A 25,838-nucleotide genomic window follows, 5' to 3' on the forward strand; every position below is an offset into this window, starting at 1 on the left:
GGGTGGAGATGTCAGGCAGACCTGAGTTCGAATCCTAACTCTACCACTTCCCTCAGGAAAATGACCCGACTTCTCAGGGGCCTGAGTTTCTTTTTTTTTTTTTTTTTGATAAAGCAGTGGTCAGAACAGAACCAGCTTCACTCACTTGTCTGAGGGTTCCGTGACATAATTAAGATAAAATCTTAGCGTGGTGCCTAGAAATTAGGAAGCAGACTAACAACACGTGTTAGCTGTTGTGGTTGCTGCTTTCTCCTCTTCTTCCTCTACATCATCATTATCGTCACCACCATCATCATATCATCCCAGCTGTTTTGTGGCTGAATTCATCAGTAAATATTCGGGAAAGAAGCAAGAAGATAGTCTCCCACCAAAATCTGAGGCAGTCTCCCCTTCCCACTTCAAACTCCAAAAGTGGTACTTCTAATTACGTCTAAAAGTCTTTTTTTTTAAAAAAACCGACACAAAAGCAAAAACCTTGGCAGCATAACCTATCAAACGTGTCCACCTAATTCATGCCATTCTTGCTTTAACAAACGACGACCACTGTAACAGGTATCTTATTGAGTAAAAAGAAGAAAACCAAGAAAAAAATGTAATAGCACTGGGCTCCATTAGACATGGGTCCCAGACTTAGGTACATCACATGTTCTTTGAGAAAAGAGATAAAGCAATGATATATTCAGTTCTCCAAAGAACTAGACAAGGTCTTTTTTTCTGTTTTCAGTCATTTGGGATCACAGGCTAAAGGCTACTTCATTGTTTTCTTCCCCTCTTCAATAGACTGAATTCTGAAGGTCTAGGATAAGTGGTGTCTGAATGACTCCATCTAATTCTGTAATTCTGGTGGTTTAATCCTATCAGGTCCAAAGAGGCTTTCCTGCGGGTCGTGTAAGGTTGGGGCAAGTCCCCTCTTAAGTGGAGCACGCCACTGCAAGGCAGCAGGGCCCTTCTGCGGGTGCACCCCCAGGAGTGGGTGAGGGGCCTGGCACAGGTTGCCAAACAATGGAAACTTCCTGTTCTGGGTGTTAACTTTAGTTACCACAGCCAGACAATGCTGCCAGTGGTGTGGAAGAAAAAATTGCTGTAGCCAGCTGTGTTGTTCACAGTCGGATGGATTCTGTGTAGCTCCAAATGGTGACAGAGCCAACAGCCTGTTGTAGCTAAGGACAGAATGATGGATGATCTACATACTGTGTCCAAGTAGAGAGAATGGCAGAAGTTCACTTCAGGGTTGTTAAAATGCTAATCCGGGGGAGTTAACAAAAGCTTCATAGAAAAGAAAAGTTCGAGAAATAAGTATACTCATGTGGTGCCGATGTGGACCACTGATTTGATTGCCCTTGGTTACGTAAACCGTTGCTTTTCAAAGTAAGAATGTTTTCTAGTTTTCCTGTTGGGACGAATGGAAGCAGCATCTATTATCAGCTGCTCTGTCCCTGTTGTCTGCGTCTGAGGAGGAAAAGTCAGCCTGACGACAGCCACCTTAACTGAAAAGGGTTATGATATGCTTAATATAGTTAGATGATTTTTATTCTCTCCACATGTCATGGGAATAAATCAAAACACACTTTTTTCCCCCTCCAACTGGAAGTTGGCAGCTGTTCACAAAATAAGCAGCAAACTAAGAAACTGGCTTTGGTAGATTTTAATGCTATGTCTCCATTCACACGAACCACTGAAAGCAAGATCACCTGTTCCAATGACAGTTTCAACATGTGAATTACACTAATAGTACATTGCATTATTAATGCTAGACGCAGATAGACTGGCCCACTGTAAGTATTCGGTATGGATCACCTTGCCTTAAAATCTTTAAGATGAAATAACATACTTCAAAAAAAGATGCAGATTTCCATTTCCTGCCAAATGATTTGGTTTTGCCATTCTCTATTTCTTTGGATTCTTACTTAAGTTGAACATAGAGAAACAGGTCAGCCTCACCTGGTGATGGAACATTGAGTACCTCCTTGCAAATGACAGGTACTCAATAAATACTGACTAGTTGGCAGACCCCAAGTACCTCTTGCTTCCTCTAAAACAGAATCTAGAATGGTCAGGCTTAAAGTCCATTAATTGAAGTAAAAGGTAATATTTTATCTTCCAATATGCTATGGAAGGAGTTCACCTCCTATGATTACACCAATAATGGTTAGGCATTCAGCCAGGCTCTTAACTCTGCATAAAATGCATCAGAAGGGTGAAAAATGACCCTATTTCAGATGCATTTTTTCACTCCTTGTATCTTAGTGAAACTCAAATGCAAGAACAATGACTAAGCTAATTACCAGGGTTTATTATGACCAAGCAGCAAAAAGTGAAGAACTTCTCCAGTTTCAATAAGTCCTTAACAATGATGGGCATCCTGTGAATCAAAGCTCTGATTCCTGCTTATTTGTCTGCGTGCCTTTCAAGCAACAGAAACCACCACCCAGGATTCAGGGGCCTACTTACCCAGAGCACAGTTACTGGACAGATCCTTCCTGTACAGTAAGCAGCGAGTGAACTGAAGTCCACCAGGTTTCTAAGTAAGTTGCCCTCACTCTAAGGTTTACGTCACAACCATCTTTCAAATCCATCAAACCAGGGGAGACAAGACCAGATGGTGCTATTAGAGGGCACCAAAAAAAAAAAAAAAAGAAGAAGAAGAAGAAGAAGAAGAAAAGAAAAGAGGAAGAGGAAGAGGGCAGAATGCCCACAAACCTAAATCAAATGCAAGTTAACCAGCTGTTTGGTGAAGAAGAAGCCACAATACTCCTAGCACATTGTCCTGAATCACAGAAATGCTCCTCCAAACAAGGTTACGTATTTAATATCCCTAATAGAAGCAAGGACAGGTAACACTATTCTGTACAATACGAAACAATATAAAATGGTAGCAGCTGGCTGTTAATCTAACTAAATATAAACACCACCAATGGAAGAAAACAGTCTGCTAAACAACACATTTTGGAAATCTCAGGGTTATTTACTTAACTGTCTCTCTGGGAGCACAGTTTACAGACCTAAATCAGAGCACAGACACTAACTATAAAAAACCCAAAACTCAGCTATGGCTGGGCTATAGTTTATTTACCTTAAGATGTTTAAGTTCATGATAATATAGACCCAAATCTCAGAGCTTATTTGGCAATTTCTATTTATCTAAGCCAGGGTAAATGTTTGTGTAATATTTGCCAGCCTGACAGAATCTTCTGTCACTCGCTACATTAAACATGACTACATACAACTTAATTTCCTGAGTTAGAGGGAGGTTTTTTTTTTTAAACAATATGAATAAACCAGCATCAAAACCTATTGTTAAGCACCAAAAGAATGGTAAAATCCTCACCCTGAGCTGTCTAGGATAAGACTTCTCAATTCTGTAAGAAAGAAACCTTGAAAAAAAATTCCAAACAAATATTTCTCCTCTTCTCAGGGACAGAGACCAAACCAGACTGTAGAAAACTGTTAAACCTTTCCCTAGGGCTTCAGCCTTGAAATAAAAGAATCTACTTTATTGTCCCAAATATCAAGTAGAGAGGACAATGCTTAAAAAGCCCCTAAACATTTTACTGCAGACTTACAATTCTTAGTGGCCAGAAGTTCTTGGGAAAATTGCCTCAGACATTTCTTCTCCCAGGTAACTGGAAACACTACCGTTACTTTAAGGGAAAGCAGTCTCCCAGAGTGATAGACAGAGGGTCCAATTACCAAGTGTGTATCTGTAATAATGATCAACTGTTTCTTCTGTGTGAATTTCGCAGCTGAATACGGTGAGGGGCTGGGATGCTGGAACTTGGGTTACTGACTGGTCACCTCAGAACGGGAGTACTACTCTGAGGTCCTCCCATGCTGTAATTAACACTGCTACTTCACTCCCCCCAGCTCCATGACATTTAGCTCTTTACAAGTTCGGGATTTAAAGGACCACCTGATAGCAGTGGTCCCAAGAGCCGATTTAGCAGAAAAAATGCAAACCCAGTCCTTATCCACACCTTCAAGTCCTTTATGACCTTTTATTTCAATCCAAGAAATCCAAGAATTATACACCACAGAGAAAGCTTTGAGCCCTTCCAAATTGCCCAAGGTGGCTGCTGTATCAGTTTCCGCAGACCAGAAACAAACATCGTCGCTGTCAAGACGGGATATAAAAGTTTCCCTACCTTCCTCCTCACCATCCCCCTGCCAGCGGCTGCCGACGCGAGCGGCGGCTCCCTCCCCGCTGCAGGACGCCTCTCGCCGGTGAAGGGGCTCATGCAAAATTGACTCTTCCTTATTTGTTTCCATCCATAATTGATGGGTAGATGAGAACGTAACACATCTCAGCGCTGGGCTCTTGCCGCCTGGCGGAGACCCTGTCCAAGACGCTTCCGTAAATCATTTCCAGCCGGAGAACAAAGCGCGGAAAGTTGCGGGGGAGAGTGGCGGAGAAGAGAAAGCCGGGCGCCGGGTAGGACGCGGGGGTGGGCGGTGGGCAGCTCCCAGTCCCAGAGCCCGCCCGAGGCGCGCTTGGCCAGCAGGGGGAGAGGGAGGGTGGGAAGTGGCCGCCCTCTGGGCAGGAGCCGGTGCTGGAGCCTGCTGAGCTAGGCGAGGGCCGAGTCTCCCGAGACCCCGCCCTTCGCCACCAGGCGCCACCCGGGGGCCGTCCAACCCGGGGGCGCGCTGACAGGTAGCCGGCGTCCGCGGTGAGCTGCTCGGGTGTCGGCGGCAGCGCCGTGCCCCTTCTCCAGGCGCGGGCGAGTGCTCGCCCATCCACTGCCAGCCGGGCCGGGCAGTCCCAGAGTCGGCTCCGGGGCAGGCGGGCGGAAGGGGGCAGCCGAGCCCGCAGCCGGCTCCTTCGGCCTGGGCTAGGATGTGGCGCGGGGCTGCAGACGCGGTGCCCGGCACCGAAGCAGCCTGGGCTCCCCCCGATAAGGTGCGGGGGAGCGCTGAGCTGGCGCTGCCTGGCAAGAAACTTTTGCTGGCTCCCTCCTTCTGCTTTTTTTTTTCCCCCGGAGGTGGGTGCACAGCGGTGGGGGACCTCGAATCTATGTGCCCCTCCCCCCAAGCCTCCAGCAATGCCAGTTTTGACGCGTCCGCCAAACCTCTCCAGCCCCCTGCGCGCCCCTTGCACGGCAGGCGGAGAGAGCTGCTTGGAAAAGAAATCAACTCTCCAGTGCCAAGACACACGCACATGCACACGCACACGCACACCAGAAGCAATTCAGGCTCTGAGGATCTGGGTCCGATCCCCACCAGGCGCCCAGAGCATTAGCAAATTTTATACGGCGATCTTACCTCATGGGGGGAGGCTGTTTAAAAAAAAAAAAAGCTTGTCACGCTCAAGGAAAAAAGAAAATAAAGAAAAAACCTGAAAAAGAAAATATATCCTTCTGTCTCTTCAGGTTTTGGCTTCTTCGATACAATCCTGAAACTCGCCCCCACCGGTCCTTGCAGCAGCGGCAGCGGCAGCGGCAGCGACAGCAGCAGCGGGACGGAGCGGGAGCAAAACAAATCGAGGCACGGCAAATGGTGTAATTCGATCCATCTCCAAGTCAATCCATCAGGCGAGCCGAGCCTCGTTCCCTCCCCGCACTCGGCAGCTCGCGGCGCGGAGCCCACCCCCGGGCGCGGACGGCAGGAGGCGCGGGCGGCCCGGCGGGTTCGCCCTCGCCCGAGCGCCGCGGCCAGCGCCGCCTGGAGGCCCCCAGGCCGGCGCCGCGGCCCCGCTGACCCCGCGGTGGCCTCCGCGTCCCTCCTCCCCCGCGCTCTGCTGTGCGCCCTCCCTCTCGCCACCTCTGAAGAGCTGCTCCTTCCAGCAACTCCCGGCGCCTCAGTCATCCAGCTCTCGGCGGCTGCAGCAGCCTGCGAAGCAGCCTTTTTGCTTTCCTCCCTCTTTCCCTCTTCTCGCTCGCTCCCTCACTTTTTTAGAGCTTTCCTCCAGACGTCTAGAGGACAAATCATTGCAGCCCAGAGGAGCTGCAGGCACAGTTAGTTGCTCCGTAAAGTTCTGCCTTAGTTTCCTAATCTAAGATTTATATTTCAAGCACATCCTTACAAACCTGCCCCCGTATTACCTTTCTCGCCGCCCTCCCCCATCTCCTTATAACCACTAAGCAAAACAGCTGGGAAGAAGCAATCAAACACTGTTTTATCTTTATAAAATACAAAAATTGCCTGCTAAAAATCCCATTTCTACTTTGAATGAAAGCCATTCAGTACAGTATAATTTTGCAGACTAATGAGCCGGTTTTACAGGCAAGCGTTTCGTGTAATATGTTGTGGGAGAAATGAAAATGTCCTTGAAGTGACATCATTTAAAATTGACTGTCACAAATGAAAGAAAAAAAAGTCATATATTTAAAAGCAAGGGGACTTTAATCCAAATTCATATCTAAGAATGGGCTGTGTTTTATTAAAATTTCCAGTTGAATTATGAATCACTGAGGGCTCTAAATGGCTGGAATGAACCATGATGCCCTTATTTAGAGAAGAAGAAAGAAGAGAGCTTTTCCGCCAAACTTTTAATTTTCATTTGCGTATGGTTAATTACCATGAAAGAGAGGAGAAGTAGGCAGAGAAAGGAGTTTCCTTTCCTCAATGGTTCTTGCACAGTTACATGTTTACCTTTAGGAAAATAACCCTGATGTGAGTTATTTCTGAAACTTCCACTGACAGCCTTGAAAAGGAACTCAAAAAAGACACCCCAAGGAACTGCTGCCGGACTCATCCGGAGAACTGTTTCCTCACTAGTTTACACTTTGTTACCAAAAGGAAGGAGGAGGGAGGAGGGGGGGGTCTTATAAAATATAAACTCTTCCTGCTGTTCTTCCTATTTGAGAAAAAGGGTGGGGGGAGGCGGAAAGAACAGCTTTGGCAACACGGCTTTGTGATTTTTCTATTGCTGTTAAGGCTTTTGTTGGCTGGCTGGCTGGCGTTTTGGGGTTGTGCTGGGTTCTGACATCATTGCAAGTTACTTGGCAGTCAGGGCCCTTCCGCAGCCAACTTCTGACCCAGAAAGCTGTGTCTGTTTTACTGGTGTCCAGTCATTCCGTATTTTCTCCATCAAGAAAGCAAGCCCTGCTGCAGGCAGAGGGCTCTGTGCACTGAATGAAGATGCAACGGGGTGACCGGTGGCTTGATGAGGAATCCAATCGCCACCCACCTGGAGGCAGAAAGCTTGGAAAGTGTCCTCTGCAGTAGCAGCAAAGAGAAAAGGCAGTCCTGCAGATTCTTGAATTCTTTGCTGAAATTCTGCGATGGCCAACTTTACAGAGCACCACCCCAGAAAGTGCACTTTATCCTAGAATGAGTTCTTAAATCCAGGAATAAAAACACCTTTTAGCTTGCAGAAGAATATGCTGATAGGTCATTTCAAGCCAAGGACTAGATATGTTTTCAGTCTCAGTATCAGTCTAGGCCTCAGAGCCAATCCCCTTGTTTGGTCTAATAGGGTAAGAGAGGTAGGGACGTGGACAACCTACTGACATTGAAAGAATGGTACCCTTTATCTCTTGGTCAGATCAAAATACTACTTTTCAGAATTCATCATTTTCCTGGTTCTCAAAATCTTGAAAGTCAGAAAAATGATACTTTTTATTTGGATTTTAGTGGAAGAAGTCTAAGGAAATTGCTCACTCCATATAGTTTATTAGCATTTGGTCCTTTCAGTTGATTTTATACACTTTTAACTTGTTAGCCCTGTTTACTTCTCTGGTCCGACTCGCCCACTCCCCCCTGCATGCTTTAGGCTCCAGCACTGCCCTTCTGCATGTGGTTCCCCACTATGTCACACTGTTTCACATCTCCATGTCTTCACTTACGGTGTCTGCTCTCTGGTGGACTCTTTCTCCATCATTTTCTGTACTTTAACTTCTGCTTTTCTTGACTTTTAACAGAAATCTCATTTCGGTGTCAGAATTTCCCTCATCCCACGAGCCACCAGGATGGGTCGAAGCAGCTCTCTTCTGTGCACTCCTAGCAAGTTCACTTATGTAACTTACCAAATCGGAGGGAAAATAACTGTTTAGGACGTCTTCCCTGCTGAGTGCTTACCTGCAAGGATCTTGTCTTACCTGGACAGCCCCAGTGCCTAGCATTTAACGGGCACTCAATAAACACTTGTTAAACAGATCTGGCAGTGGCATCCACAACTTTCTCATACTCTTTGATGTGCTGAACCAGAGAGTATAGTCATCTCTCCACTGTATGCCCCTCTCGAGTAGAAATTTTTTCACCTGTGTCTTCAGGGCAAGCACAGTATCCGTGTCAGGACATTCCTTGAATGAGTGAAGAATGAATGAATAAATGAATGAATGAATGAGCAAATACAGGAAGGAAAGAAGGAAGATATCTGACTCTTTTCACATCCGGAAAGAATACTTGAAGTGGTCGGTGCTATAGACGGTTAGTGATTATGCTTCTGTGCTATCTGCATACATCTCTCATCAGTCAGAAGTAGTAACTTGATTAACAATGTATTTTTTGTTTGTTTGCTTACTTTAGGAAAAGTTTAGAATTTTATTTCTATGTTTGATTTCCAATCTAGTTTTAAGAAGAAAATCTATCTGAAAATTACAGAAAATCTGCATGTAATACTCCAAAAAGTTTGTCAGTCATCAGAGGGTACCACGCCTTAACTATTAGAGTTATTCAGCAAAGCATTAGTGCTCACTATGTGCCAAGCTCTTCTAAGCATTTCATGAATATTAATGCTCACAACACTTCTATGGGATACGAACTATTGTTATCTTCATTTTGTAAAAGAGGAAACTGAGACTTAGAGAGTTTAAGTGACTTGCCTGGGGCTACACAGGTACCAACTGCATAGGATCTGAACCCTAACCTCTTACTTAGGTGTAATAGTGGTTAACAGTGAGGTCACAGGTAACAGCAGTAGTAAACAGTGAAGGCTTTGGAAACTTTTGACAACTTGGATTCAAATCCAGACTTCCCCCTCTCTAGGTATAATTTATTTAACTACGCTCTGCGTCAGTCTTCTCATCTGTGAAACAGGAGTCATAACAATACTTCAAATGGAGTTTTTGAAGGATGAATGTGATAACGCATGTAAAGTGTTTAGCACCTTACCTGGAACACAGCAAGCACTGAATAAATATTAGCCAATGTTATTATACATGCCCCGTAGGCAGTGCAGTCTTGGAATCCTGCAGAATTGGATGAGAAACTTAATCCAACCTCACATTAAATGTGAGACTTAGGGTACAAGCACATGGTACACAATAGGTTTGCAGTAAATTTTTGATCTATTCCATCTCCTCCATTCCCTCATTTCAGTGTATATATCTATTAATTCAAATACACGCACTACTCACTATTCAGTTGATACGAAATAACATTTTGTATGAATTTTAATGAATAATACAGTTTAGAATGTAGAATTTCATGTTTCAAAATAAAAAGATAGAGGCATTGAAATCTCACAGGTAGCTACAGCTCATGTGCTTACTTCAATTTGGAATGCACATATAGTATTCCTTGCATTCGCACATTACAGAAAGTGCTTTTGTGGCAAGGGATTGCTTTCAGAACTAATCTAAGCTCTCCACGACACGATAAATCATTAATAATATAGCCCCAGATCTCGGCATCTGCATAGGCACAGCTGGTCTCCTTGTGTCAACAGTCTGCATATGAAAGTGACTCTGCCAAGATATTTCACTTTAATGAAAAATATTTATCATGGTGAATCTTAAACCTCAAGATTTTACTGACATAATTCATTTCTATTATTATGTACTATGATAGTACACCACCACAGCTAGCTTATGTGTGGAATGATAAAAAATATGCTTTTTTAGTCATTATGATTACTCTAGCTTAGATGAATAATTTTGCTGTACACTGAGTAAGGGGAGGCACCATGCATTTATGGAAATAATAAATCAGTTCTTTTTCTAGTTTGGCTAATGACTCCTCAGGTGCCACTGTGTGGAAGGACACTGAGTGCTCACGCCAAATAAAAAAGAATCAGGCTTTTTAAATTTTTCCGTCAGAAAGATGAACAGCAAAGTCTTTAATAACACCAGCTCTTCTGAAAACAGACAAGAGACAGGAATGCTATCGTCATTTTATCAGAGATCTTTTGAACAAACAGGAGCAAAATAAACTTTTCAGAGGGAGAGTCAAATAGAAAGGTGGTAACTCGGTTTGAGTCGCTTAATTTTACTTACGTGTACTTTGGGAAGGAATACTCAGGACACAGGGATGCCAGCTTACATCCCGGCAGATGTAAGGCAGCTGAGACTGTGTAAGTTCCTGGCAGCCTTCTTTCCACAAATTTACAGTAAGCAAGCCTCTGACCTTGAAGAACTGGGGCTGAAGAGTATCTCTGAAATGTTAGGATGTTTTAACAAAGGAGAAAGATAATGGAAATAGCCAAAAGGGGTAGAGAATTGGAACATTTTATCTGTTTTTAAAAATATATAACTTAGAATTTGGTTTTAAAAATAAACCTTCTTGCCTAGTTTTTTTTTTGTTTTTTTTGTTTTTTTTTTTTTTTTTTAGCTTAAGCCAATGTCAAAATTCAAATCAACAAAAGGAGAAGGAACTAACTGTGGTTAGTCAGGTACTATCTAGTAGTGTCACTTAATTCTTACCACAGCTCTTGGAGACGGGCATCATTCAGAAACAAAAAAACCATGCTTGTTTTTTCCTTCTTGTATATATGTGTGTGTGTGTGTGTGTGTGTGTATATATATATATATATATATATATATATATACAGAGATCTTTTGAACAAACAGGAGCAAAATAAACTTTTTGTATATATATATATATATATATATATATATATATATATATATATATATACACACACACACACACACACATTTCATTGAAGTTTGCTTGTTTGAGTTAACCATCTTGTCAGGATTTTTAGTCCTAGTAGATGATGGAGTCTAGAGTCTAACACAGATCCATTTTGCTCTCAAGCCTAATTTTTTTTTAATTGAAGTACAGTTGATTTACAAAGTTGCCTTAGTTTCTGGTGTACAGCATACCGATTCAGTTATATATATTCTTTTTCATATTCTGTATCGTTACAGGTTATTGCAAGATATTGACTATAGTTTCCTGTGCTAAACAGTAAGACCTTGTTGTTTATCTATTTTATATACAGTAGTTAGTATCTGCAAATCCCAAACTCCTAATTTATCCCTCCCTGCCCCTCTTTTTTCCCCTCTGGTAACCACAAGTTTGTTTTCTATGTCTGTGAATCTGTTTGTTTTGTAAGTAAGTTCACTTGTGCCATTTTTTTAGATGCCACATATAAGTGATATCATATAATATTTGTCTTTCTCTGTCTGACTTACTTCACTTAGTACGATAATCTCTAGGTCCTTCCAGGTTGCTGGAAATGTCAAGCCTAATTTTCTTTCTAGGACACTATGCTATGAAAAATGAAAAAAGCATAGGTTTGGAAAAGTATGTCTTGGATAATAAAGGAAGTAAAAATATTTAAAAACCCCCAACCAGACACTCAAAGCTAAAAGGCACGCTTCAATTTCTAATTCCTTGATAGTTTTTGCTTGTCACATACAAACTAGTGTTAGGAACCCTTGGATGGGGTTCATAGCATGGTTTAAACCTCTGTACATTATATGCATTCTATTACTCATGTAACTTCTCTCACTTGTAAATAAAGAGAAGAAAAGACCTAGTTAGCAGCATGTGAATATGTGTTAAAATAAACCTCACTGGTTAAGCTACACGTTTCAATAAATGGATTAATGGTTAGGGCCATGTGATAGTACCTTTTGGAAAGAAAGAAAGAAAGAAAGAAGGAAAGAAAAGAAGGAAGGAAGGAAGGAAGGAAGGAAGAAAATTCTTAATCATTGAATGCCCTACATAGGAGAACGGCTACAGAGCTACAGAACCAATTCATTGCCAGAAATCACTAGTGCCACCTATTGGTTAAAAAAAAAAAGAACAGGATTCTGGGTAATTGCTGTCTTTCCCTGGCCGACCAAGGGAGTGAGGATAGTATATGTACAGGGGACAGGAATAAGTTGACATTCTGGGATAAAAATCAATAGCAAACACTGTTAGCGTTCCCCTGTAATTACAGGAGTTGTCTAAAATGCCCTATTAAACTGTGATGAAGTGGCAAGGCCCAGCAGCACATGGGAGATACATTTGGCCAATAAGTTTAAATCCGGGTCTGGAATCTGGTGTCTGTCACTGAGTCAACAATGGCACAAACGAGGTGACAGGAGGAGTGCTCTCTCCACCAGCCCCAGTTACGCGGGTGTCACTTGTGTCCTAGAAGGAGGCTCGGGAGAAACCTATAGCTTGTCTGACCTTTGGTTGGTTCCACAGAGTGGCCTTCACCCGTGCTCTCCTTGTCCCCAGATCTCTCTGGCCTTTGAATCTAGAACCTGTCATCAGCTGGCAGTCAGCAAGTGAAAACAATGAGGCCTATTACATTTTTATAACAGATTTTCTCACCAGGGTGGCCCTAGTAACCAACATTATCCGATTCACTTGACCATGGGCCAGGAATGGGATCCTTCCTCCATGGCTGCCTTCTAAAAGCCTGAGTGCTGAAGAAACATTTCAAACTTACATTCTTAAGGAAAACTTTAAAAATGAGCCTCACAGACGTTGCCATTGCCTGAATCTGTATTTCAATTACAAAGCTAAAAGAAGAAACTGTTGGCTAAGCGCCTTTCTGGAAAATCCAGAAAGGTCCAGAGGACTGTTTGGAGCTTTTTAACACTACCACACACCCATTAAATTAGAATATTTCCATATTACAGTTACATTCAACAGTTGATTTTTCAAATATTATTGCACCTGGGTCCATGCTCACACCTGCCGTGGTGTGTGTGTGTGTATTTTTCCTCCAAGAGTCCCTCTTTAAAGGCTTTGTGAGTTCTTTTGCTATATTAAAATTTGGGGAATTGTGTTCATAATCTATCCCAATATGCTCTGAATTTCTGGGTCATAATTACAGAATAAACAGATTCACTTCTCATGCCAAATTTTAATTAAGAATTCCAGTTATGCTGTTATTTGCTAATGAATAATACTTACTCAGTACCAAAGCATACCATTAAATATGTTTATTCAAAAGTATGTTTTCCAAAGATAGTTTCCATAGGTCAGCTCCTCATTTTTAAGTCATCAAACTAAAATTAAAATAATAGGAAAATGCTTAGCTTCTATTTTATTGAGATATCTGGGGATTCAGGAGAAAAGGATAGTCTGCAATTGCTGGGAATAAATTAATTTAATATTCAAGTCCAATTAGCCATGATCTCTGCTTCTCATAAATACCAAGATATTGAATTCTGTGATTTATCTTTGTTTAGATCATTTGGCAAAGGTAACTGACTGTCCATTCATTGTCTGGGCTCTTGCCTAGAAAAAGCGGCCGTAGAGGCAATTATTTGTCCCACATTTACTTACTGTGCTTTTGAAAAAACTACCCCAATCTGGGTTACTGATTCCTTAAATATGCTCTTGGTTCCCACATAATAGGGGAATAATCAATTTGCTTGCTTTTGACTTGTCAGCTTTTATGTTGATGAACAAAAAATAAAAGTAAATGAACAAATAAGTAACTCATTTCCATATCTGGTAAGGGTACAGCCTGCTGAAGGGAGACAGTTCTAGAAATTTCAAACATAGTTAACCCTTCCAAGTCAAACCACTAGAAACATACAAAGGCTGAGACAGCCTATCTGTAGATTCCCTAACGCTTCCCCTGACAGACAGTGAGTTCCAAGGGAACAGGGGACCTTTGAAATGAAATCAGAACATGACAAAATCCAATCAGGGCAACAAGGAGGTGTCCCCTGGATAAAAACGTAACTGGAGTGGAAGAGCACAGGGTCATTCACTCATTCATCCCTGCATACATTCACTTCACAGTTTGTTATTAACGGCAGCAATCTGCTTTGTGTAAAGCACTGCACAGAGATAAATGAGAAATACCTTGCATTTAGACAGCAACTTCAAGTTGGAAAAGCACTTTTATCAGTCAGAATCCTGGCAGGGAACAGATGGCACATTCGACTTGGGTAATTTGAGGAGCCCTCAATAAAGAGATTATTTGTAAAGGTGTGGGTAGAGTGCAGGGAACCCCCAAGGGACAGTTACCCTGGGGCCTGACTACTCCTAGGACATAAGGAGCCAGAGGAGGGAGCAATTAGCAGAACCTGGAGACGTAGACATAGAGTCCATGTGGAGAGGACCCTCTTGCTTAGAGATCAGAGTCAGACAGTAGAGAAAAAGGACAGAGAATGAATCTGATGGAGCAAATGGAAATTCACCATTTAATTTTATTTTGAGCCTTACAGAACACTAGGTGGTAAGGATCCTAAGTTTGCAAATGAGAAAGCTGAAACAAGGAGATTTATCTATCATAACTTAGTTACATTGCAGAGTCAGATCTTGAACCTGAGCCTTCTGAATCTAAGTCTGGTGCTTATCACACTGTCTCCCTATTCCCTGTCCTTTATAGACTTCCTTATTACACTTACATCACCATATCACATTATTTACATGTTTTATCACTTACTGGACTGAGCTTGTTGAGAGAGAGAATGCGCTCTTTGTATGATTATTGTCTAGAATAGTGGCTGGGGCAGGAACCCCGGAGACACTTGACAGATGGAATGAGTGAGAGAGTGTGCGTCCCAACTGGAGGGACAAAACGTGCAAGAAATTAACATCAGGCATGGCAGAATGCTGTTGATACTGAATCCAGGATGTAGAGAAAGAGTGGTGTAGACAGAAAAACGGGGCGTGAATAAGAGTGTGGTTGTAACAGACCTCATGACGTGGGGTCCTGTGAGCTGAGCCACACACTTTGAAAGACAAACGTCAAAGGTAGAGGACTATAGCCAAGGTATTGTGAGCTGAGAGGACAGCAAAGGTGGGGCAGGGGGGAGGTGCACGATGTAGCTGGGGCGTGATTGCCATTCCTGGAAGCAAGGAGTAGGAGATGTGACTTGAAGGACAGGATAGGATCAATATATGCAGTTTCGGAATTGGCACTTGCTAGAGTCTGAATGTTTTTCCCTGGGTGTTTAGAAGCCATAGATTTTTTTGAGGAAAAGAGCATCCTAATTCTAATTTTGAGAAATACCACTCAAGCCAGAGGGAAGAACAGCTTGGAGAAACGGGAGGCTTCAGAAGTAAGGATGTTGGCGTAGGGGTCAGCACAGAAGATGACTTCAGTGGTGGAGTCAACAGAAAAGTAGGACCACATACCAGCAACAGAGCAGAGAGGGCTGATATTTGAATGTCACAGGTAGGGATGTGGGAGATTTTTCCCAGTTTCTCCATCTGGTCAAATTTAAGAAAAGTTGAATTATTGTAAGAGATGGAGACACAGGAGGTGGAGCAAGTTTGCAGGGGGGATAATTGAGTTTGGCTTTGGCTAAGTGGAGCTTAAAATGCTGGTATGGTGTCCTGAGGGGATGCCCAGCAGCAAATTGGAAATTGCTATTATAGTTATAGCTTGTGGACAGGGCAACTTTCCATCTTCCAGAGAAACACCAAAATCTAAATGAGCCAAATGCTTACAAGAAAGTAAGTGGAAATCTACTTTCATCGAATGACCTAGGTTAACCTATACACCCTCTGAAGTCTCATGGGCTCAGAAACATTGAGGTGAGAAACTCTTACCCTTCCTGCTTCTGGACTGTCTCCTCCAACATGGAAACCATACAATGGAGATTTATGCAGCTAGTCCCATTCCTCACCCATGTCTTACAAACATAAGAAAACTAGACCTGGGAATTCATCATATTTTATCTAATACCTTTTTGAGCTGACTGTTCAGTGATATCTTTTTAGCCTGATCCTTTTCCAGAAAATGCTGATGGATACTTTTAAAACTTTTTGTGAAACTACCCAAACTCATTATTTTAGATTATTTTAGATTTGCTAAGGGAATTTGCCTTTTTCTTAGAGTGGTGTAGAAGAGAAAAATGTCCCAAAATTAAAGCATTATCACTCCATGTAAAATTAGGCGTCCTTAGGCTCTGATTATCAACACTTGCAGCGGAAGTCTAAATGAACTTAGAGAAAAACAATTCAGTGGCTTCTTCTCTCAATTATCTTGGACAACGCGAACATCACCATTTTACTTGATTTGAAATGTTAACATGAAATATAATAGAGAACGGATCATTTCAGAGTAAGAAATCACATCTTGACAGCCAGATGATGAAATGCCGTAACAATAAAGATTAGATCGCTTCCAATTTTCTTTACAAAAAGTTCTAGAAAAAAAAAACAGAATATGACTTCCATTCTTCAAGGACAGTTTTCTTTTATTTAGAAAAAGAAAGGTTATGAAAAGTGAGCATGGGGGCCATGAGCATCATATGTAATGGTCAGGGTGAGCTTTGAAGTAACAGTATTTTCAAGACAATTTATAACGCAATAGTTACAGGATTAGAAAAAGGGCCAGTTTACTTTTTCTCATGGTGATTGGTTTTCAGTTATATTAGTTATATTATGTAGGTCACATAAAAACACATAATGAATGTTTTCCTAATATTTAGGGGAGGGAGAGAGGAAAGAAAAAAGGGAGAGGAGCAGAAAAAAAAAGTTAGAGCAACTGAGTGAAAGAAAAGGAAGACAAATGAGAAATCTAATTACATTTAATGGCACATTTCCAAGAAAAAGATAAAGTCTTTAGCAACATCTGCAGTTTCAATTTCCGAACTGTAGGTACTTACATTGGCAGGACTTACTTTATTTTTTTTCTTTTCTTACTTTATTTTTTTTATTATTTGTCATTAATGGAAGAAGAAATCAAACAGATACAAGTATTTGTTAATTTCATGCACACCATTTCAAATCACACAGAATGTCAGACAATGTATGCTTACTTACATAAGCAACCTTTGTATTAAAAACATCACTTTATTACTCTCTCTAAACATTTTATGAATCCATTTATCGTTTATGGTTAATTTAAGTTTATGGTTAAATTAAGAGGAAATAAAAGGCAGGGATAAACTACAAGGGATTCTTTCCTTATCTTTTAAACTGACTTCATTCAATCTGCAATGAAGTGCAATGTATATCTGAGCATTCCAAGAGCAGAGATGGGACAAAGCAACACTTGTAATGTTGGAAAAGTCGTGTTTGGCTTTTGATGAATATTTAATATGCCAGAGAGCTCTCAAGATTCCACGTTAGCAGTGCGATCTGGAGCAGTTTCCAGCAGGGACTGAATTGCTGGTCTGGCCTCCTGAGCTCCCTCTACCACTTTTCTTCCTCTGATACTCCTTAAGTTGCAGCGAGGTAGAAAAACACAACATCCTGTTGCCCAGTCTCCTATGTGTGCTCTGTAAATGGGGCCATTAGGAAAAGGACTCTGGGACTGAGGCAGTCCCCACTCTGGGGAAGGCACAGGTTCCCCTTGGTTTGAAGAGTATGGCTATGCAGCAAAGGTTTCTGACCCCCCTGGTAATGGTCTTAAGCCTTGAGAGCCTGATGGAAAATCAACATTTTTCATAGTGCAGCGTAGAATTTGGCCCTGATTGGAGCATCTCTACCCTTGCTTTTTGATAAGCACCAGTCAGTGTGAGACAAGAACTCAGGACTTTCACAGAGGACAGGTCTTCGAGATTCCTACAATTCAGAGGGACTGGGAAAAGCGATGATTGGGAAGGTCTGGTGTGATTAGCGAGTCACTGTCTGGTTGAAGTGGGGAATGGGGATCTTTGGGGTAAAAAATCAGGGAAGAATGAATTCCAGAACCCTCTGCCAAGTACTATGGAAGTTATTAAGCCATGTATTACTTTATCCAATTACTTTATTAGGGTGAACATGAAGAGCACAGGTTTTGTTTTTCTGCTTAGCTTTGGTATCCCAACAACTTTCAGCTTCCTCTTCTGTAATGTCGATAAAATGTTTAACATGAGGTTATTGTTAGGAGTAAAGTAATTAATTTTGGGAAAACATATGTAAGTTTTATAGAGTGAAACTGTAAAACCCTATATTAAGGTTAGATATTACTAAAGTCCGGTGACCAACACGGTGGCCGTACAGCAGTCACGGGGTGCTTTGTTAAGCATTATGTGCTGCACCTGCCTCTCTTCCTTCCCCATTAATGATTTGTCCCTCTAGCGCCCTCTTCTCTCTCATGAGCACCACTGCTTTAGCGACCCACTGTTACACGGTGTCCCATAAAGTCTTCAGAGTAATCAAGAGGGTAAAAGTGAGTGCCCTCAGCAGTGAGTGCTAGAACGCAAGGGCCATTATTTGTATCTCTAGTGCTTACGTCAGCATTTGGCTAAATACACATCTATTGGATGGACAGTTTGAGTGATAACACAGAGATTATTACCAGAAAGGTGAATGTATTTCTACTACTATAGTATATCTGTTAAAAACCTTAAATACACCTTGAGTACAGCTCTGTAAAGAGACTAGAATAGGACAATTCTTTAGCATGATCAAAATGTAAACTGGTCATATCAAAATCCAGCATATTCTTAGTGATAAAAATCCAAAAATTCTTCCTAAAGAAAAAAAAGCCATGGATATAAGTCATTGATTACTATTATTATACACTATGATTTTGAATGTGCTACTCAAATGTGCTAGTCAAGAAAGTGAAATATAATCATAAATATTAGAAAGAAGGAGGCAAACATTGCAAAATTTTTAGAAGGACAAGAGAGTTTAGAAAGATTAATAGTTTATAAAATAATGCAAAAACCATGAGCTTTCCTATAAGCCAAATACCACACCGATATTGCAACATAAAATGGGAAAAATATTCCATTCACAAAGACAAATTACACATAGATCACCTGAGGATAAATTTGGAAAGAAATGTGCTGGATATACATGAAGAAAACTATAATGTTCTTCCAAGGGACATAACAGAAGACAAGTAAATGAAGAATGAGATTTTATTCCTGTCTAAGAGTTCTCATTGTGATAAATATGATCTCTGAATTAATCTCTAAATACAGTGTAATTGTAATTAAATTCGCAATGCATTAATGCATTTTTTTGTGTGTGGGGGGTTACTGAAGACTTCTTTAAAGAACATTTAGAATTATAATATATGGCTGGCTTGGATAGTTTCAAATAACAAAGGTAACTCTTGCCCACTTGCGTAATAGCATGCATTTTAAAGCTACAAAACCACTTAAACAGTGCTATAGCGATGCAGGAAGAAGCATCCAAGTCCATGGATCAGGGTAGAGGACAGGGATAGACACACATTTTAATACATAAATTAAGTTCATTTTAATATGCAAATTAAATATAAGTATGATAGCATTTCAAGCAACAGGGAAAGGATAAATTATTAAATAAGCAAGCTCAAACAACTGGCTATCCATTTAGGGAAAAAAAGCTGAAATTTTATTTCACACTTCATTGCCTAGCCCAGAATAAGTTGTCTAATGGATCAAATATCTAAATTTTAAAAAGAGATTATAGCAAAGTATAAGTGATTATTTCCTCAAATCTAAAGTAGGGATAAAGTTTCTAAATATGACACAAACCCAAAAATTATAGAGGAAAAAAACTGATAGTTTTACTATAAAAATATAAAAATGTATATATAGTGAAAAACACAATAAAACTTGAAAATACCAACTAGAAACTGTTTGCAATATAAGAACAAAAGGATTTTTTTTTAAATAACAGCTGTATTGAGATATAATTCACATACTAAAAAAATTCATTCTTTAAAAGTATACAATTCAGTGATTTTTAGCATATTGATAGACTTATGCATCCATCACCACAATCTAATTCCAGTACATTGAGTCACTCCTCAAAGAAACCCTGTACTCATCAGCAGTCACTCTTTATCCCTCCTTCCCCTGTCCCTTGTAGCTACAAATCTACTTTCTGTGTCTAAATTTGTCTCTTCTGGACATTTCTTACAAATGGAATCATACGATATGTGGCCCTTTTGTGTCTGGCTCCTTTCGCTTAGCACAGAATTTTCAAGGTTCATGGTTCATCCCTGTTGTAGCATATGCCAGTATTCTATTATTTTTATAGCCAAATAATATTCTTTTGTATGGATATACCACATTTTGTATATCCATTCATCAGTTGATGGACATTTGGGTTGTTTCTACTTTTTCGCTATTATGAAGAATCTTGCTGTGAATATTTATATACAAGATTTTTGCACAGACATATATTTTCATTTCTCTTGGGTATATACCTAGGAGTTGAATTGCTAAGATAATGTTATGTTTCATTTTCTGCCAAATTGTTTTCCACACTGGCTGAACAATTTTATATTCCTACCAGCAATGTACGAGGGTTCTAATTTCTCTACATACATGCTAACATGTGTTATTGTCTGTCATTTTGATCACAGTATCTTAGTGGGAGTAAAGTAGAATCTCACTGTGGTATTGCTTTGCATTTTCCTAGTGACTAAAGATGTTGAGCATCTTTTCATGTGTTTATTGGCATTTGTATATTTTCATTGGAGAAATTATTCAAGTTCTTTTGCCCATTCAAAATTTGAGTTATTTGCCTTTTTATTAATGAGTCATAAGAGGTCTTTATATATTATGGATATATGATTTGCAAACATTTTCTCTCATCCCGTGGGTTATCTTTTCACTTTCTTGATGATGTCCTTTGAAGCACAAATGTTTTACATTTCAATGAAGTCCAATTTATCTATTTTGTATTTTGTTACCTGTGCTTTTGGTGCCATATCTAAGAAACCATTACCTAATTCAAGGTCACAAGGTGTTACTCATATGTTTTCTTCTAAGAGTATAATAGTTCTAGCTTTTACATGTAGGACTATGATTCATTTCTTAGTTCATTTTATCTGGTGTGGGGCAGGGGTCCATGTTAATTCCTTTGCATGTGAAAGGACTAATATTCTTAATTTATTAAGTGACTTCAATGAGGAAAAATACAAATAAGCCAATAAAATGGGCAAATGATACTGAGCAGGTAATTTCAACCAACTGACCTGTAAAAAAGTGACAACTTTATTAGTAATCAAAATGCAAATTAAAATAATGCATTATTGATATTCAATAAGGCTGGCGTTAATTATAGAGATTGATAAAATCCAGTGTTGAGTATGTATACGGACAGGAGCATTCTTATGGGTGTCACTGGGAGCAATTTAGGCACAATGCATCTGAATATAGGATGTACTTGTCCTTTGAACTGGAAGGTTATCTCTGTGAATTGCTTCTTTAAAAAAGAATTAGACAACTGCCCATAAACATATATACACTCAGGTCTATTTATAATAGCAATAAATTTCAAACAACCTAAATGTCTATCAATAGGGAATATTTAAATTAATATTAATTAATATTTGATTATTCAGTCACCAGAATACTATACACCTATTTAAAGTGATGGAACATATTAATATTTTGTGCATGGAAATGCATCTAGTATATACTTAAAATTACAGACAAGCTGCAGAACAGCTTATTTGATATGCTTCCTTTTTTGTAAAACAAAATCAAAATGAGGAGAGTGTGTGTATGTGTATAAATCAAAATGTTAAAAACCCCTGGGTTTTTGAAACTGGTAATTTTCTTTTACACACTTCTATGTACTATCAGAAGTTTTCTTCTTTCACTGAGTAGGAATTAATTTTATTAGAATCTTTTAAAGAAAATCTAAAACCCTGTAAAGCTTTTCAATATGTTCCCACATAATGACGCATATGCACACATAATCCTAGCCCATGTTCCCTTTCCTCTAAAAAAGGGAGAAAGAAAACTGGGCCATTATTTAATATTGGACCCAAGTGCTTTTAATATTTATTATTGATTTGGATATTTCAGGGAGGGTGTTTTTTCCCAGAACTCTCTAGATAACTGTATTAATTTTCTACTTGTCCTTCACAAAAACATAAGTTTAAAGAGTAAGAGCCACCTTACAGGCATAACTTTTCTCTCTGGGAAGTCTCTGGAAGTTGTCAGAAAGTGCGCTGTTGCATGATGGGTTCTTTCCTCTTTTTCCATAAATTCAGTGGCATATATGAACATCTACATAGACTAATAATACGTTATGTTATTGATTAAGACACAAATAACAGCTAGAGCCAATGTTGTGAATTCAAATATGTAAATGTGCACCTCTATATTTACTTTAAATAGCAAAATTATATTTCAAGCTCTATAAAAATAGCATGAAAATATTTTTATTGATTACACAAAGGCTCTGAAGTACTATAAAATGAATGAATAGCCTATAAAAATACAATTCCATCGGGCCATAAATTACAGTTAGCCAAAGCTAACGGGCTAGCTAGAGTAAACATTAAACACGTGATTAGCAAAATGTCCACCTGCCTTAGAATTTAGAAATTCTTTTAGAGGATTATTTCCAGGGACTGTGTCTTTTTCATAAAAGTTGTATATGGAAATTTGAAATAAGACTGTTTTTACTCTTAATAATGAACTCGTGGAGCTGTATTCAGAATTTTTTCAGCTCTTCTTTTCTTTAAACACACACACACATTGCATCATAATCATTCTGGGGAAGCACTGACCAACATTCTGCTACAAAAGGGTGATTGGAAAGTAGGAATATCTTCATTTGGGTTTTCTTGCTTTTCCTCTGTTTCCTTTTCTCCCTTAAACATTTGCCTTCCTTTCCTACTGAACTGATGCTAAATGTAAGAGGGCAACTTAAGCTACCCGTGTAGGCAGGGCTTGGCGGGACAGCCACTACTTTCTGTTGCTGGTAGCTTATGTTTCCAGAATTCGGTTTGCTGATCTGTTAATACAAAGAGTATCAAATATCTAAGGTCCCTTCAGAGGTAATGTGGTGTAGCGGAAAGAGCACTGCAGACAGACGAACAAAGCTGGGTTTATATTCCAATTCCTTGGAAAAGTCTGATCTTGGAAAAGTTACTGTAACTTGATGAGTTTTAATTTTCTCGTGTGTAAAATAGGAATAATCTCAATCTTCACAGGGTTGTTGAAGACTTACTGCGATAGCACTGGCCAAGCAATTAGCACAGTGCTTGGCACATAGTAGGCTTGCAATAATTTTGGGGTCTCGTGTTTTTTTACCTAATCCTGTGATTATGTGTAGATTAGCTTCAGAGATGAAATGTAGGTGCTAACTGAACAGTGCTGAATAAAAGCAGAAGTGAAATACAGGCCTTTGAAAGGCTGGCACAGGCTTACATCTCCTCATCTTCTCTGGACAGGGCGCAATAAATTATATAGATGTTCAATAAATTATGTAGATGATTAGGATAAAAAAGCAATTTAGGAACTACTCTTTTTTCATGTTCTCCCTCTTTCATAATCATAGTCACTTCCCTCATGCCTGCCTTTGCTCTCACAGCCATTTTTAAAGCTTATTGAATGATATCACGGACAGTGTTATAGCTGCTACTCTGGGGGTGGTAGTACGCTATAAGAAGGCCTAGAAAACTGTACTGTTAGGGACCTAGTTAGTCTCTGGTTCACAGGAGATAAGTGTTATATGTTACGCTAACTCTGATAGTGACTACTCAGGGTGCTGCCCTGGCAAAGATGCTATGGCTGCAAAGGATGCATAGGGAAGGAGAACTAGGATTGATTAGTTATGCCTGTCTTGGGTACAGTAATAGGGACTAGATGCCTGTGTGCCATGTATTTCTATTTCATATCTGTGAATCAGCCACACGAGAGGAAAAAAATGGAGGAAAGGAAAAAATAACAGGTAATTTCCAGACAGGAAGGGAATAATCAAGCTTATAACTGTTTCTCATTTAGTAGCTTCACATTTTTAGCTCCCATCTATGTCAAAAAAATTTTCATTTCCCTCTTGAGAAGTTTTCCCTGGTAGGAAGATTTTAGAAGCCATGCCTTAAAGAAGTCTTAAGAGAGTTTTATTTTTATTGCTAGAGGTTGTGCAGTAGAAGCAAAAAGCATTTATGAAATTTTATTCTTGTCATTGGAGAGTTTGATCACTTTATCTATTAAATAATACGTAAGCTTGCACTGGCCCTCTTTTTCTCTTTTCTCATCTCTTCCACCGTTTACATAAAGATAGAAGGAGAACATCTTAAATAGCTTGCATTTCAATGTTTATTGATCATTCCCCCACTTCATCATGAGCACTAGCCGAACACTACATTTCATGGATTATGCAAAAAATATGAAATCCCAAAGATCCCTATATTTTAATTATAAAAAGTAGTTACTTTGTGGGGGAACGAAAAAGTGAACATAATTTCTACATGCATATGTTAAAGATCAAGTGATTTTCAATAGAACAGATTAAAAACTGAATGAATTCTAAAGATCATCCATGACCAAGTCTTCCATTTTACTGATGGGAAAACTGAGGCTCAGAGGTTAATGATCCTTTGGCCTTAGTGAGTGAGGGAATCACCATGTTGAAATGGAATCCAAGTTTCTGCACACTCAGTCATGGCAGCTGCTACCAAATGTGGCTGGCCCTGGAAAGACCTGTGTCTGAAATAAGATGATAAGTATATGTATTAAGATGCTAAGAGGCTTGTCCAAGGGGAAGGAGTAGCTAGGTGGAGATGAAAAAATGAGGAAGGTTTATTCAATGTTAGATATAAAATTAATTAGAATTAATCTCAAGTCAGCAGAGCTTCTCAATAGAGGAAGAAAGATTTTGACAGAGACTGATGGACGATCGGAAAACAATGGGCTAATGGGCTTTTGGAGGCTGAATTACCATCTGAAATGAGTAATAATAGGATCAACCTTGGAATCCAATGAATGTTAGCCAACCATCAACCCATGGGGAAAGCACTGCCACGACCTCGGCTAGTGGAAGAGGAGAAGAGGCAAGAGGTTAACTGGGACAACGAGCCATCACGGTGGGCATTCTGGGTGTCCCGAAAAGTCCCTATGGGGAGTTCAGAGACGAAGGCCAGGCAGAATTTGCTCCTCTTGGGAGAAAAGGATCACTGCTAACCCTCAGAATGCATATCAGGACACCCCCGTGACCAGTCCTGGCCTTCCTGTGCTACTGGCAGTGGGAAGAGATACACAGGTCCCTTCATCCTGTTCCCTTGTTTCCAGCAAATTCACAGATCGGCATTGCCCTTGCTTTTCCCGGACAAGGGAAACACTGCTGACACATCCCAGCCTGTTCTTTAAAACCTGGGCCTGGTGTGAGAGTGAGAGGAGCAGTAAATAATCCTCTCCTTATCTGATAATTTGATAACTTTATAAAATTTATTGGACACTAATGAAGTGACAAGCGTACCATCACACGTCGTGATCGGGGCCAGTTAGGTGATGATGTGATGATGACGATTACAGGATAATAATAGCAGTTTCCAAGTATTGAGTCCCTATTGTGTCAAGTACTTAAATACTTTACAAATGTTAGTCTTTATAACACATCCACCAGACAGGCCTATGATCACCAATATAGTGTATATATCTCCATGAAATATGCAAGCAGTCCCTAAAGCAGTGGTTCAAATGCCAGGTCTATCACTCCCTGTGTGACTTAGAGAAAATACCTGAATGCTTGGAGTCTCAGTTTCTTATGTGCAAAATGGGAGTATTAATCCGCACGTGGAAGGGGTGATGGTGAAGGGCCTTTCATAGCACTCAGCCTCCAAGAAGCTGCAGAACAGATGTCAGGTCCTCACCATGCCTCCATCCTTCATCTTGGCAGCAAGAGAAGTCACTAGGAGCTTCTGCCAAGTTTTCTCACCACAGAGAGCCCTCTCCTTTCCCCATCCTTCCCTTACTTCTAAAAATAGCTGCTAAGAGTCCCAGTCCCTGAAAGCGAAGTCTACAGTGTGTTGTTCAGGCTGAGAGAAACCCCCGGAAGTCCCTCCTCCCTCCTGCATGTAGCAAGACGTCTCTTGCTCGGGAGACTTGCAGCGTTTCAGTCAGGTCAGAGAACTCTGACTCTGTGGATGGGTG

The 25,838-nt window shown here is 40.3% G+C and overlaps 1 protein-coding gene and 1 long non-coding RNA gene across 4 annotated transcripts in view; one reads left to right on the forward strand and one right to left on the reverse strand.

Moving 5' to 3' along the window:
* The window catches only part of SEMA6D (semaphorin 6D), a 415,405-nt gene that overhangs the window by 48,005 nt on the left and 341,562 nt on the right, over nt 1–25,838 (reverse strand). For 2 of the 3 annotated variants that reach the window (XM_006201748.3, XM_006201747.3), the window contains exon 1: nt 4,143–4,920. The exons of the other annotated variant lie outside the window; for it this stretch is intronic. The gene's annotated coding sequence lies outside the window, so the exon portion shown is untranslated. Of the gene's footprint in view, nt 1–4,142; nt 4,921–25,838 lie in introns of those variants that run through there. 3 annotated transcript variants of the gene reach the window in all.
* On the forward strand, nt 4,305–8,033 carry LOC116278013 (uncharacterized). The gene is made up of 3 exons (XR_012073331.1): nt 4,305–4,429; nt 5,364–5,478; nt 7,857–8,033. It is a non-coding gene; the product is annotated as an uncharacterized lncRNA (long non-coding RNA).

This window comes from Vicugna pacos, chromosome 6 (assembly GCF_048564905.1).
Source record: "Vicugna pacos chromosome 6, VicPac4, whole genome shotgun sequence".
NCBI classification, from domain to species: Eukaryota; Metazoa; Chordata; class Mammalia; order Artiodactyla; family Camelidae; genus Vicugna; species Vicugna pacos.